The following is a 13,602-nucleotide window of genomic DNA, read 5'->3' as shown; positions in this document are numbered from 1 at the left end:
GCTGGTGCATATGCTTCAATCTGTACCTGAATGCTCTCTTCTTCCTGCAAAACATTGAGAAAAACACCGATGCCCGTGGTTGTGTTGCCATTAGTTAAACTTGGACTTTTTTAGCTTTTCAAAGATGCATCAGAGTAGATCTTAGCTCCTAAAACAAGGTCATTTCTAATGGTGTATCCCTGCTGCAGCCTCACATTAGCCATTGATGTGATACATGATACACAAGACAAAAAAAATCAGTTGGTACATCCCAATTCAAATAGAAGAAAATCATATCAGTTGGGTTTCTGAATACCGACTACAACGTTGCACCCCAAGTTCTCAAGAGTATGTGAACTCACCATCGTTGAGTCTAATATAGGTCTGATGTCGACATCTATGAACCAAGAGCTAGCACATCAGAATTGGTACTCTATAGGGGTGGTAATCATCTGCCTAGAACAATTTAATTTATAGAATCTGCATAGAACAATTTAACATAGAGCATGCTAGAAGATCAGATCAAGAAATAAATAATTTTAGAACAGAATTAATAGCCGCTATTCATCGGAGATGAGAAATTGAAGAATTCCCAATTGTGCCAAAACTGAAGAATTCCCCAAATCAAAAAGCCAAATCAGTCTACAAATCGTAGGATTCCCCAAGAACCAATTGACCACAACCAGTACGGAGATCGCCTGCACAAAATTAAGATCGGGGGATATTAGAACACCGTAATCATGGCTGAAAGAAGGGATAGTATAGAAAAGGAAACAAACGTAAATTGCTGCTAGAGGTCCCGTTGCTGGAGTAGAAACGGTGACATGACAGAGGTGAGGAGGCATATATGTACAGGCGCATGTATTGAAGAAAATAGAAAGTCACGCATGTATCACCCGCCATGAATGGCTCCAAAAACTGAAGATTGATTGCTTCCTTAAAATCCTAATGGATCGGTTTCGCCGGTCGAACCGAGAAGAGTCAAATGCCCGTGTCGCCTCCCCACATTCGCCTCCGCAGCTAGATCTCCGCCTGCACCGGGAGATACTCTGGACACGGTCGCTTCTTTTTTTCTCGCTTCTGTGCCCCTGCTTCTTTTCGAGGAGTCGATGAAACCGGCGGCTCCTCTGTGCGTGCGGCTCCGGCTCGCGTCGGCACTTTTGTTAGCAACTCCTCGCAGTTCGCTCCGATCCTTCCTCGAAGCCCAGGTGGTAGAATGGGCTGGCCGACGGCCCGGTGCACCGGAGGCTTTCGTTTCGGCCTCTGGAGCAGTAGCCCACAGGACAGTTGAGCTAGATTTAACATAGTGCGGGATAGATTGTTTTGTAGACGAGATCCGATGGCCAGGAACTCCCAGATCAATAAAACGGACGGCTGAAAATTCAAATCGCTGTGAGGGCAGGGATTAGGTGCGGTTATACTGTCCTTAATGTTGAGTCCATGGATTATACGTACTCTCACCCTTTCATCATTACTAGCCTTTTCGGTACTGTGCATTGCCCTTTCTCACATTAAGAGTTGGTGCAAACTTCGCCGGTGCATCCCAACCCTGTGATATGATACGCTCTTTCACACATAAACCTCCTTATATCTTCCTCAAAACAGGCACCATACTTACCTCTTATGGCATTTTCATAGCCATTCCGAGATATATTGCCATGCAACTTTCCACCATTTCGTTTATCATAACACATTCATCATTGTCATATTGCTTAGCATGATCATGTAGTTGACTTAGTATTTGTGGCAAAGCTATCGTTCATAATTCTTTCATACATGTCACTCTTGGTTCATTGCATATCCCGGTACACCGCCGGAGGCATTCATATAGAGTCATCTTTTGTTCTAGCATCGAGTTGTAATTATTGAGTTGTAAATAATTAGAAGTGTGATGATCACCATTTTCTAGAGCATTGTCCCAAGTGAGGAATTAAAAAAAGGGGGAAAGGCCATAAAAAAAGAGAAGGCCCCAAAAAGGAGAGAAAAATAGAGAAGGGACAATGCTACTATCTTTTGTCACACTTGTACTTCAAAGTAGCACCATAATCTTCATGATAGCGAGTCTTTTGTTTTGTCACTTTTATATACTAGTGGGAATTTTTCATTATAGAACTTGTCTTGTATATTCCAACAATGGGCCTCCTCAAGTGCCCTAGGTCTTTGTGAGCAAGCAAGTTGGATGCACACCCACTTAGTTTCTTTTGTTGATCTTTCATACATTTATAGCTCTAGTGCATCTGTTGCATGGCAATCCCTACTCCTTGCATTAACATCAATCGATGGGCATCTCCATAGCACATTGATTAGCCTCGTTGATGTGAGACTTTCTCCTTTTTTGTCTTCTCCACATAACCCTCATCATCATATTCTATTCCACCCATAGTGCTATGTCCATGGCTCGCGCTCATATATTGCGTGAAAATTTATAGGTTTGAGATTACCAAAGTATGAAACAATTGCTTGGCTTGTCATCGGGGTTGTGCATGATGAGAACATTCTTGTGTGACGAAAATGGAGCATGACTAAACTATATGATTTTGTAGGGATGAAATTTCTTTGGCCATGTTATTTTGAGAAGACATAATTGCTTAGTTAGTATGCTTGAAGTATTATTATTTTTATGTCAATATGAACTTTTATCTTGAATCTTTCGGATCTAAATATTCATACCACAATTAAGAATTACATTAAAATTATGCCAAGTAGCACTTCGCATCAAAAATTCTGTTTTTATCATTTGCCTACTCGAGGACGAGCAGGAATTAAGCTTGGGGATGCTTGATACGTCTCCAACGTATCTATAATTTTTGATTGCTCCATGCTATACTATCTACTGTTTTGGACATTATTGGGCTTTATTATCCACTTTTATATTATTTTTGGGACTAACCTATTAACCGGAGGCCAAGCCCAGAATTGCCCTTTTTGCCTATTCTAGGGTTTCGAAAAAAAGGAATATGAAACAAAGTCTAAATGGAATGAAACCTTCGGGAACGTGATTTTCTCACCGAACATGATCCAGGAGACTTGGACCCTACGTCAAGAAATAAAAGGAGGAGGCCACGAGGTAGGGGGCGCGCCTACCCCCCAGGCGCGCCCTCCACCCTCGTGGACCCCCTGTTGCTCCATCGACGTACTCCTTCCTCCTATATATACATACGTACCCCCAAACGATCAGATACGGAGCCAAAAACCTAATTCCACCGCCGCAACCTTCTGCATCCACGTGATCCCATCTTGGGGCCTGTTCCGGAGCTCCGCCGGAGGGGGCATCCATCACGGAGGGCTTCTACATCAACACCATAGCCCCTCCGATGAAGTGTGAGTAGTTTACCTCAGACCTTCGGGTCCATAGTTATTAGCTAGATGGATTCTTCTCTCTTTTTGGATCTCAATACAATGTTCTCCCCCTCTCTTGTGGAGATCTATTCGATGTAATCTTCTTTTTGCGGTGTGTTTGTTGAGACCGATGAATTGTGGGTTTATGATCAAGATTATCTATGAACAATATTTGAATCTTCTATGAATTCTTTTATGTATGATTGGTTATCTTTGCAAGTCTCTTCGAATTATTGTTGGGGAACATAGCATAATTTTAAAATTTTCTACGCATCACCAAGATCAATCTATGGAGTCATCTAGCAACGAGGGAGAGGGGAGTGCATCTACATACCCTTGTAGATCGCGAGCGGAAGCGTTCAAGAGAACGGGGTTGATGGAGTCGTACTCGTCGTGATCCAAATCACCGATGACCAAGCGCCGAATGGACGGCACCTCCGTGTTCAACACACGTACGGTTGGGAAGACGTCTCCTCCTTCTTGATCCAGCAAGGGGAAGGAGAGGTTGATGGAGATCCAGCAGCACGACGGCGTGGTGGTGGAAGCAGCGGTGATCTCGGCAGGGCTTCGCCAAGCTCCAACGAGAGAGAGAGAGGTGTTACGTGGGGAGAGGGAGGCGCCAGAGACTTCGTGCGGCTGCCCTCCCTCCCCCCACTATATAGGGCCCCTAGGGGGGCGTCGGCCCTAGGAGATGGGATCTCCAAGGGGGGGCGGCGGCCAAGGGGGGGGGGCTTGCCCCCAAGCCAAGTGGGGCGCCCCCATCCCTAGGGTTTCCAACCCTAGGCACAGGGGGAGGCCCATGGGGGGCGCACCAGCCCACCATGGGCTGGTTCCCCTCCCACTTCAGCCCATGGGGCCCTCCGGGATAGGTGGCCCCACCCGGTGGACCCCCGGGACCCTTTTGGTGGTCCCGGTACAATACCGATTACCCCCGAAACTTTCCCGATGGCTGGAACTGGACTTCCTATATATAAATCTTCACCTCCGGACCATTCCGGAACTCCTCGTGATGTCTGGGATCTCATCCGGGACTCCGAAGAACTTTCGGGTTACCGCATACTAATATCTCTACAACCCTAGCGTGACCGAACCTTAAGTGTGTAGACCCTACGGGTTCGGAGGACACGTAGACATGACCGAGACGACTCTCCGGTCAATAACCAACAGCGGGATCTGGATACCCATGTTGGCTCCCACATGTTACACGATGATCTCATCGGATGAACCACGATGTCGAGGATTCAATCAATCCCGTATACAATTCCCTTTCTCAATTGGTACGTTACTTGCCCGAGATTCGATCATCGGTGTTCCGATACTTCGTTCAATATCGTTACCGGCAAGTCACTTTACTCGTTCCGTAATGCATGATCCCGTGACCAAACACTTGGTCACATTGAGCTCATTATGATGATGCATTACCGAGTGGGCTCGGAGATACCTCTCCGTCATACGGAGTGACAAATTCCAGTCTCGATCCGTGTCAACCCAACAGATACTTTCGGGGATACCTGTAGTATACCTTTATAGTCACCCAGTTACGTTGTGACGTTTGGTACACCCAAAGCACTCCTACGGCATCCGGGAGTTACACGATCTCATGGTCTAAGGAAATGATACTTGACATTGGAAAAGCTCTAGCAAACGAACTACACGATCTTGTGCTATGCTTAGGATTGGGTCTTGTCCATCACATTATTCTCCTAATGATGTGATCTCGTTATCAATGACATCCAATGTCCATACTCAGGAAACCATGACTATCTATTGATCAACGAGCTAGTTAACTAGAGGCTTACTAGGGACATGTTATGGTCTATGTATTCACACATGTATTATGATTTCCGGATAACACAATTATAGCATGAACAATAGACAATTATCATGAACAAGGAAATATAATAATAATCATTTTATTATTGCCTCTAGGGCATATTTCCAACAGTCTCCCACTTGCACTATAGTCAATAATCTAGTTACATTGTGATGAATCGAACACCCATAGAGTTCTGGTGTTGATTATGTTTTGCTCGAGGAAGAGGTTTATTCAACGGATCTGCGACATTCAGGTCCGTATGCACTTTGCAAATATCTATGTCTCCATTTTGAACATTTTCACGAATGGAGTTGAAGCGATGCTTGATATGCCTGGTCTTCCTATGAAACCTGGGCTCCTTGGCAAGGGCAATAGCTCCAGTGTTGTCACAGAAGAGAGTCATCGGGTCCGACGCATTGGGAATAACTCCTAGGTCAGTAATGAACTCCTTCACCCAGATTGCTTCTTGTGCTGCCTCCGAGGCTGCCATGTACTCCGCTTCACATGTAGATCCCGCCACTACGCTTTGCTTGCAACTGCACCAGCTGATTGCCCCACCATTCAAAATATACACGTATCCGGTTTGTGACTTAGAGTCATCCAGATCTGTGTCGAAGCTAGCATCAACGTAACCCTTTACGACGAGCTCTTCGTCACCTCCATAGACGAGAAACATATCCCTAGTCCTTTTCAAGTACTTCAGGATATTCTTGACCGTTGTCCAGTGTTCCATGCCGGGATTACTTTGGTACCTTCCTACCAAACTTACGGCAAGGTTTACATCAGGTCTGGTACACAGCATGGCATACATGATAGACCCTATGGCCGAGGCATAGGGGACGACACTCATCTTTTCTCTATCTTCTGCCGTGGTCGGGCATTGAGCTGTGCTCAATCTCATACCTTGCAATACAGGCAAGAACCCCTCCTTGGACTGATCCATATTGAACTTCTTCAATATCTTGTCAAGGTATGTACTTTGTGAAAGACCAATGAGGCATCTCGATCTATCTCTATAGATCTTGATGCCTAATATATAAGCAGCTTCTCCAAGGTCCTTCATTGAAAAACACTTGTTCAAGTAGGTCTTTATGCTTTCCAGGAATTCTATATCATTTCCCATCAATAGTATGTCATCCACATACAATATGAGAAATGCTACGGAGCTCCCATTCACTTTCTTGTAAACGCAGGCTTCTCCATAAGTCTGCGTAAACCCAAATGCTTTGATCATCTCATCAAAACAAATGTTCCAACTCCGAGATGCTTGCACCAGCCCATAGATTGAGCATTGGAGCTTGCACACCTTGTCAGCATCCTTAGGATCGACAAAACCTTCCGGCTGCATCATATACAATTCTTCCTGAAGGAAACCATTAAGGAATGTCGTTTTGACGTCCATTTGCCATATCTCATAATCATAGAATGTGGCAATTGCTAACATGATTCGGACGGACTTCAGCTTCGCTACAGGTGAGAAAGTCTCATCGTAGTCAACCCCTTGAACTTGTCGATAACCCTTAGCGACAAGCCGAGCTTTATAGATGGTCACATTACCATCCGCGTCTGTCTTCTTCTTAAAGATCCATTTATTTTCTATGGCTCGCCGATCAACGGGCAAGTCAGTCAAAGTCCATACTTTGTTTTCATACATGGATCCTATCTCGGATTTCATGGCTTCCAAACATTTGTCGAAATCTGGGCCCGCCATCGCTTCTTCATAGTTCGAAGGTTCACCATTGTCCAACAACATGATTTCCAGGACAGGGTGCCGTACCACTCTGGTGCGGAACGCGTCCTTGTGGACCTTCGAAGTTCAGTAGCAACTTGATCTAAAGTTTCATGATCATCATCATTATCTTCCTCCCTAGTCGGTGCAGACACCTCAAGAACAATTTCTTGAGCCGCGCCACTCTCCGGTTCAAGAGGAAATACTTCATCAAGTTCTACTTTCCTCCCACTTACTTCTTTCGAGAGAAACTCTTTCTCTAGAAAGGATCCATTCTTGGCAAAAAAAGGTCTTTCCTTCGGATCTAAGATAGAAGGTATACCCAATAGTTTCTTTAGGGTATCCTATGAAGACGCATTTTTCCGATTTGGGTTCGAGCTTTTCAGGTTGAAGTTTCTTGACATAAGCATCGCATCCCCAAACTTTCAGAAATGACAGCTTAGGTTTCTTGCCAAACCACAATTCATACGATGTCGTCTCAACGGATTTCGACGGAGCCCTATTTAAAGTGAATGCGGCAGTCTCTATAGCATAACCCCAAAATGATAGCGGTAGATCAGTAAGAGACATCATAGATCGTACCATATCCAATAGGGTGCGATTACGACGTTCGGACACACCATTACGCTGTGGTGTTCCAGGCGGCGTGAGTTGTGAAACTATTCCACATTTCCTTAAGTGCGTGCCAAATTCGTGACTCAAATATTCTCCCCCATGATCTGATCGTAAGAACTTGATTTTCCTGTCACGTTGATTCTCAACCTCACTCTGAAATTCCTTGAACTTTTCAAAGGTCTCAGACTTGTGTTTCATTAAGTAGACATACCCATATCTACTTAAGTCATCAGTGAGGGTGAGGACATAACGATAGCCACCGCGAGCCTCAACGCTCATTGGACCGCACACATCAGTATGTATGATTTCTAATAAGTTGGTTGCTCGCTCCATTGTTCCGGAGAACGGAGTCTTGGTCATTTTACCCATGAGGCATGGTTCACACGTGTCAAATGATTCATAATCAAGAGTCTCCAAAAGTCCATCTGCATGGAGTTTCTTCATGCGTTTGACACCAATGTGACCAAGGCGGCAGTGCCACAAGTATGTGGGACTATCATTATCAACCTTACATCTTTTGGCATTCACACTATGAATGTGTGTAACATCACGTTCGAGATTAAATAAGAATAAACCATTGACCAGCGGGGCATGACCATAAAACATGTCTCTCATATAAATAGAACAACCATTATTCTCAGATTTAAATGAGTAGCCATCTCGCATTAAACGAGATCCAGATACAATGTTCATGCTCAAAGCTGGTACTAAATAACAATTATTGAGGTTTAAAACTAATCCCGTAGGTAAATGCAGAGGTAGCGTGCCGACGGCGATCACATCGACCTTGGAACCATTCCCGACGCGCATCGTCACCTCGTCGTTTGCCAGTCTCCGTTTATTCCGCAGTTCCTGTTTTGAGTTACAAATATGAGCAACTGCACCGGTATCAAATACCCAGGAGCTACTACGAGCGCTGGTAAGGTACACATCAATAACATGTATATCACATATACCTTTGGTATTGCCGGCCTTCTTTTCCGCGACTTGGGGGCAATTCCGCTTCCAGTGACCGTTTTCCTTGCAATAAAAGCACTCAGTCTCAGGCTTGGGTCCATTCTTTGACTTCTTCCCAGCAGCTTGCTTACTGGGCACGGCAACTCCCTTGCCGTCCTTCTTGAAGTTCTTTTTACCCTTTCCTTTCTTGAACTTAGTGGTTTTATTCACCATCAACACTTGATGTTCCTTTTTGATTTCCACCTCCGCTGATTTCAGCATTGAATATACCTCGGGAATGGTCTTTTCCATCCCCTGCATATTGAAGTTCATCACAAAGCTCTTGTAGCTAGGTGGGAGCGACTGAAGGATTCTGTCAATGACCGCGTCATCCGGGAGATTAACTCCTAGCTGAGACAAGCGGTTATGCAGCCTAGACATTTTGAGTATGTGCTCGCTGACAGAATTTTTCTCCTCCATCTTACAATTGTAGAACTTGTCGGAGACTTCATATCTCTCGACCCGGGCATGAGCTTGGAAAACCATTTTTAGCTCTTGGAACATCTCATATGCTCCGTGTTGCTCAAAACGCTCTGAACCAGGGAGTAATCATCACTACGTGTCTGCCAAGTGTTCATAACGTATTGTTCTGCAGGGAACACAGGTGCTTCACCTAGCGGTGCATCAAGGACATATGCTTTCCTGGCAGCTATGAGGATAATCCTCAAGTTACAGACCCAGTCCGTGTAGTTGCTGCCATCATCTTTCAGCTTGGTTTTCTCTAGGAACGCGTTGAAGTTGAGGGCAACATTAGCGTGGGCCATTTGATCTACAAGACATATTGCAAAGATTTTAGACTAAGTTCATGATAATTAAGTTCATCTAATCAAATTATTTAATGAACTCCCACTCAGACAGACATCCCTCTAGTCATCTAAGTGATACATGATCCGAGTCAACTAGGCCGTGTCCGATCATCATGTGAGACGGACTAGTCATCATCGGTGAACATCTTCATGTTGATCGTATCTTCTATACGACTCATGTTCGACCTTTCGGTCTTCCGTGTTCTGAGGCCATGTCCGTACATGCTAGGCTCGTCAAGCCAACCTAAGTGTATTGCGTGTGTAAATCTGGCTTACACCCGTTGTATGCGAACGTTAGAACCTATCACACCCGATCATCACGTGGTGCTTCGGAACAACGGACCATAGAAACAGTGCACAGTTAGGGGGAACACTTTCTTGAAATTATTGTGAGGGATCATCTTATTTACTACCGTCGTTCTAAGCAAATAAGAAGCAAACACATGATAAACATCACATGCAATCAAATAGTGACATGATATGGCTAATATCATTTGCTCCTTTTGATCTCCATCTTCGGGGCGCCATGATCATCATCGTCACCGGCATGACACCATGATCTCCATCATCGTGTATTCATGAAGTTGTCTCGTCATCTATTACTTCTACTACTATGGCTAACGGTTTAGCAATAAAGTAAAGTAATTACGTGACGTTTATGTTGACACGCAGGTCATAAATAAATTAAGACAACTCCTATGGCTCCTGCCGGTTGTCATACTCATCGACATGCAAGTCGTGATTCCTATTACAAGAACATGGTCAATCTCATACATCACATATATCATTCATCACATCCTTTTGGCCATATCACATCACATGGCACATGCTGCAAAAACAAGTTAGACGTCCTCTAATTGTTGTTGCAAGTTTTTACGTGGCTGCTATAGGTTTCTAGCAAGAACGTTTCTTACCTACGCCAAAACCACAACGTGATATGCCAATTTCTATTTACCCTTCATAAGGACCCTTTTCATTGAATCCGATCCGACTAAAGTGGGAGAGACAGACACCCGCTAGCCACCTTATGCAACTAGTGCATGTCAGTCGGTGGAACCAGTCTCATGTAAGCATACGTGTAAGGTCGGTCCGGGCCGCTTCATCCCACGATGCCGCTGAATCAAGATAAGACTAGTAACGGCAAGTAAATTGACAAAATTAACGCCCACAACAACTTGTGTTCTACTCGTGCATAGAAACTATGCATAGACCTAGCTCATGATGCCACTTTTGGGGAACATAGCATAATTTTAAAATTTTCTACGCATCACCAAGATAAATCTATGGAGTCATCTAGCAACGAGGGAGAGGGGAGTGCATCTACATACCCTTGTAGATCGCGAGCGGAAGCGTTCAAGAGAACGGGGTTGATGGAGTCGTACTCGTCGTGATCCAAATCACCGATGACCAAGCGCCGAACGGACGGCACCTCCGCGTTCAACACACGTACGGTTGGGAAGACGTCTCCTCTTTCTTGATCCAGCAAGGGGAAGGAGAGGTTGATGGAGATCCAGTAGCACGACGGTGTGGTGGTGGAAGCAGCGGTGATCTTGGCAGGGCTTCGCCAAGCTCCAACGAGAGAGAGAGAGAGAGAGAGAGAGAGAGAGAGGTGTTACGTGGGGAGAGGGAGGCGCCAGAGACTTCGTGCAGCTGCCCTCCCTCCCCATCACTATATATAGGGCCCCTAGGGGGGCGCCGGCCCTAGGAGATGGGATCTCCAAGGGGGGCGGCGGCCAAGGGGGGGGGACTTGCCCCCCAAGCCAAGTGGGGCGCCCCACCCCTAGGGTTTCCAACCCTAGGCGCAGCGGGAGGCCCATGGGGGGCGCACCAGCCCACCAGTAGCTGGTTCCCCTCCCACTTCAGCCCATGGGGCCCTCCGGGATAGGTGGCCCCACCCGATGGACCCCCGGGACCCTTCCGGTGGTCCCGATACAATACCGATTACCCCCGAAACTTTCCCGATGGCCGAAACTGGACTTCCTATAATCTTCACCTCCGGACCATTACGGAACTCCTCGTGACGTCCGGGATCTCATCCGGGACTCCGAACAACTTTTGGGTTACCGCATACTAATATCTCTACAACCCTAGCGTCACCGAACCTTAAGTGTGTAGACCCTACGGGTTCGGCAGACACGTAGACATGACCGAGACGACTCTCCGGTCAATAACCAACAGCGGGATCTGGATACCCATGTTGGCTCCCACATGTTCCACGATGATCTCATCGGATGAACCATGATGTCGAGGATTCAATCAATCCCGTATACAATTCCCTTTGTCAATCGGTACGTTACTTGCCTGAGATTCGATCGTCGGTATTCCAATACCTCGTTCAATCTCGTTACCGGCAAGTCACTTTACTCGTTCCGTAATGTATGATCCCGTGACCAAACACTTGGTCACATTGAGCTCATTATGATGATGCATTACCGAGTGGGCCCAGAGATACCTCTCCGTCATACAGAGTGACAAATTCCAGTCTCGTTCCGTGTCAACCCAACAGATACTTTTGGGGATACCTGTAGTATACCTTTATAGTCACCCAGTTACGTTGTGACGTTTGGTACACCCAAAGCACTCCTACGGCATCCGGGAGTTACACGATCTCATGGTCTAAGGAAATGATACTTGACATTGGAAAAGCTCTAGCAAACGAACTACACGATCTTGTGCTATGCTTAGGATTGGGTCTTGTCCATCACATCATTCTCCTAATGATGTGATGCCGTTATGAATGACATCCAATGTCCATAGTCAGGAAACCATGACTATCTATTGATCAGTGAGCTAGTTAACTAGAGGCTTACTAGGGACATGTTATGGTCTATGTATTCACACATGTATTAATGATTTCCGGATAACACAATTATATCATGAACAATAGACAATTATCATGAACAAGGAAATATAATAATAATCATTTTATTATTGCCTCTAGGGCATATTTCCAACAATTATCAGTTTGGTTTGGCCTACTAGATTGATCTTTCTTGCAATGGGAGAAGTGCTTAGCTTTGGGTTCAATCTTGCGGTGTCCTTTCCCAGTGACAGTAGGGGCAGCAAGGCACGTATTGTATTGTTCCCATCGAGGATAACAAGATGGTTTTTTTTATCATATTGCATGAATTTATCCCTCTACATCATGTCATCTTGCTTAAGGCGTTACTCTGTTTTCATGAACTTAATACTCTAGATGCATGTTGGATAGCGGTCGATGAGTGGAGTAATAGTAGTAGATGTAGGCAGGAGTCGGTCTACTTGTCTCAGACGTGATGCCTATATACATGATCATACCTAGATATTCTCATAACTATGCTCAATTTTGTCAATTTCTCAACAGTAATTCGTTCACCCACCGTAAAATACTTATGCTCTTGAGAGAAGCCACTAGTGAAACCTATGGCCCCCGGGTCTATCTTCATCATATTAATCTTCCAATACTTAGTTATTTCCTTTGCTTTTATTTTACTTTGCATCTTTATCACAAAAATACCAAAAATATTATCTTATCATATCTATCAGATCTCACTCTCGTAAGTGACTATGAAGGGATTGACAACCCCTTATCGAGTTGGTTGCGAGGAGTTATTTGTTTTGTGCAGGTACGAGGGACTCGCGCGTAGCCTCCTACCGGATTGATACCTTGGTTCTCAAAAACTGAGGGAAATACTTTCGCTACTTTGTTGCATCATCCTTTCCTCTTCAGGGGAATCCAATGCAGTGCTCAAGAGGTAGCAGCGAGCTTCCTGGTTGCCTGCCGCTGGGTCATGGGGATGCTGCATGCGGAAGAGAGAAATAGTTGCTCACAGGTTCTTGGGGATAACAGCTATGGCCGCTGCCGGCGGCGGCATGGGGTTATAACTTTGTAATCCTTAATATTAAGATTCTCCTATTTGGTTCATACATACAAACCCCAATTCAGCATGTGCAGTTCATGTTTTTCTTGGCCCTTACCACCATAACCAGAACAGGACGAAGGGGGAACAGAACGACGTGGGCAGGGTGAAACGCCAAGAGGGAAAGGTCGCTGGCGGCGGCGGCGGAAAAGAAGACATGAGGCCAGAGAGGAAAACGGGATGCCTGAGTGATTATTCACGATCATGTCTCATACTGCTAACTGGACCAAATTACCCTTGAGTAAGTAAAAATAAAATAAAATTTGGTACCCACAACACCTAAAAAGCCCATGCAATCCATGGCTGATATGATCCTATACTACTCCCCTCTGGCGGTAGTAAAATGTACCGTAAAATCTCTCAACTATTATTGTATGGATGGAAACCATGTTCCATTAAGTTCGACACATATTTCATATTAGA

The sequence above is a fragment of the Triticum urartu genome, chromosome 2A (genome assembly GCF_056163025.1).
Source record: "Triticum urartu cultivar PI428250 chromosome 2A, HENAU_Tu73, whole genome shotgun sequence".
Lineage (NCBI taxonomy): Eukaryota > Viridiplantae > Streptophyta > Magnoliopsida > Poales > Poaceae > Triticum > Triticum urartu.
The sequence above is the reverse complement of the archived record's forward strand: the minus strand, read 5'-3'. Positions refer to the sequence as shown.